The 3,068-nt window shown below is 33.6% G+C and overlaps 1 pseudogene; it reads right to left on the bottom strand.

Moving 5' to 3' along the window:
* Positions 1 to 1,188: 1,188 nt before the first annotated feature.
* On the bottom strand, positions 1,189 to 2,418 carry LOC105730508 (histone-lysine N-methyltransferase SUV39H2-like; annotated as a pseudogene).
* Positions 2,419 to 3,068: the final 650 nt, after the last annotated feature.

The raw sequence follows: 3,068 nt of genomic DNA on the forward strand, positions 1-3,068 counted from the left end.
GTGCAATGGTGCAACAGCTCACTGCAGCCTCAAACTCCTGGGCTCCTGGGCTCAAGTGATCCTCTCTCCTCAGCCTCTTGAGTAGCTGATACTACCAGTGAGTGCCACCATGCCTGGCTATTTTTATTGTTTTTGTAAAAACAGGTTCTCACTATATTGCCCTGGCTTGCATCAAACTACTGACCTCAAACAATCCTCCCACCTCAGCCTCCCACAGTGCTGGAATTATAGTCCTGCCTGAGCAATGAGCCTGGCTGGTGAGAGAGATTTTATGTGTAGTTCCTTAACATTGTTCACCATAAAATTCTCTCACAGACTAATTTGCAATTTTGAGGATGCAAAATCATCTATATTTACTATGTCTCCTCTTAAAAGCATTGATAAATATATACATATATATACATATATGTATTATATATGTTATATTAAAAATATTTTTATATGTAAATATATTCAACTTCTTTTGAATATGCATAGGAAATAAATACTATCCAAAACCATAGAATATTTTAATAACAGTTACATTTTACATAGATCTCATCGAATATATCTTGAAAAATATAAATTAAAAAATATTTAATGAAATTATACTTTAGATAGATTTTTAATTAAAAAGTTTTACATTTAATGTCATACCTTAAGTTTATATGTCATTGAGATGCCAATGAAAAAGTAGAAAATACAGTAAAAAATTCAATATTATCTATTTGTCTCAAATAAAAATACAGTGAGTATTAAATAGGAATGACAATATAGTAACAATAACAGAACTTGTAGATTTTCCCAAATTGAATTAACTCTATTTATCTGAGTTCAAAGAGTATGGCAAGTTGAATGATCACTCAGCAATTGTTATCAGTTTAACACTTTTCAAACATTGCAGAAGGCATTTCTCTATTCACATTGACTTCTTAAGTAAGTATACCTTTGCTGAGCTATAAATAGTTTCCTTTCCATATTTGGTCTCTAAGTGCTAAACATGTAGACTTCACATCAGTTTATGCAACCCAATGGCCCTCTCTCCAGAGGCATCAGTAATGCATTTGGCAAATACCATGAACCATGAATTGTAAATTAACATAGTTATAATCTCGATAATATTTTAAAAAAGATTCCAAATACTTATTTTTTAGTAACAACATTAGAAAAAGAAACAAACTGCAAGTATCATTTTTATTTCCTGAAAATTCATTTGAGGTAACCTCTGCAAGTCACAGCTCCATATTTACATATAGTTCTGACCCTCTTTTTGGCTGAGCTGTGTTCCATACAATCTAAACATGTATCTCTAGAACCTTTCGTTTGATAGTCAAAAATCAACTCTTCTCCAGCATTTATAGTCCTCATGGAAAACAATGATATGTAGGGAAGGCAAGTATCAAGTTTTCAATGAAAACATTGAACAGCTGAACTTTTGGGTTACCACTATGATTCACAAAATGAGATACACTTCCATATTGAGCTGCATCCACTGTGAATTAATCAGATTCATAGTCCAGATCCTTTTTTTGTCATATAACTGCCCTCATCTTTCAGCTTCTTCACTTGTGATTACCTCTCCAACATATTCCATGACAAAACTCATTCTTTTAATCTTCACAAGGATTTTTATATCCCAGCCACAGTCTGATAAAATAACATTAATTATCAGCTTTCACTGATACTGTGAAAGATACAAAGTAAATTACTGTGTGTTTTTATGTACAATCCTATTGGTATAGTCAGATCCACACTGACAGCTTAAGATGCATTTATAGATGGGAATAACAGGTGTGATTTTAATTTGTTGGTTTTTACTGTTCGTCAAAAGAACTCCAGCCTCAGCAGGACAACATTTTTCAAAGAAGCAATCTATGCATAAACAACCAAAGGTAGCTTTATTTACTAAGCTGATTCCAGGAGCTGGTTTGTATTCATGAATATGGCAGAAGTCTGAAGGTGGGACCTTTAAGTGAACACTATTTTCAACAAATATCACTCCTTTGTTATTCCATCTTCTGTTGAGTTCATCTTGCCATCTCTGCAGAACCATCCTTTGTTTACAATGTACTCAGCAATGGCAGGTTTCAAAGTTTTGTTGTCTTTGAGAGTTACTGCTTTGCCTTTCTTTTCCTGAGATAACTATGCTCATTATTAAAGAATTGCTGAAGCAGTCGTGGGCATTTGAGATTTCACAAAGGTTTCTAAGTATTTGTAGAATTTAGCCATCATTTTCATTATATAAGATAATATTCCATATTCTTCACTACCTTGTAGTCACACAAGTAGTCCACATCATGATTATTTAGATTCCTTTTGGTGATTCAAATCAATTTACTTGTGTACTTTTCTTTTCTACATATTTCCCAAAGAATATCAAGTGCAACTAGGTAAGTAACTACACCAAGCTCCTTGTGCCTTGGCCCCAGCTGCTGCCATCTTGTGGAGCTTTCATTCAAAGTCTAATAGGATAGCTCATCTAGGCTGATTCCCATCCTTGTCCAGCACTGTGAGACTTGTGGCCAATACTGAGAGGTCTGGTACACAAGGCATCCTGACATCGCTGGAGGCCCACATGGGCCACAGTGTCCCAACACTGTGTTGTTTTAATAACTACTTTTATTAGGCACTTACTATATGTCATCATCTCTCATTATTGTATATATATTATCACTCTTTGTGTAGGCACTTCGTGTAGTGCTTAAGATTATGTGTTTCAATCACCCACAACTTGATTTGTTGATTTATTATCAGTCTTTCTTCAAGGAGAATTTATCACTCATTAATTCATTCTGATGAAATTTGAAAATAGATTTATTTTCTGATTCATTTATCCAAAATTACTTATGTCAACTTTTCAGACAAGGAACTTGAGACTCAGTGCAGTAAAATAATTAACCCAGACTTGCTCAGATAATGAACATCATGGCTAAATAGAAAATCAAGTTGTGGGTGATTGAAACACATAATCTTAGGCACTATACTGTAATGCCTGGAATAGCAATAAATACTATGTATCATAAGCAATATCCTAAGGTCATGATATTATACAGATAAATTTGACAATCTTATTTAGTATTAATATTTTT

This window comes from Aotus nancymaae, unplaced genomic scaffold (assembly GCF_030222135.1).
Source record: "Aotus nancymaae isolate 86718 unplaced genomic scaffold, 86718_ANA_hifiasm-v0.15.2.pri h1tg000040l, whole genome shotgun sequence".
Taxonomy (NCBI): domain Eukaryota; kingdom Metazoa; phylum Chordata; class Mammalia; order Primates; family Aotidae; genus Aotus; species Aotus nancymaae.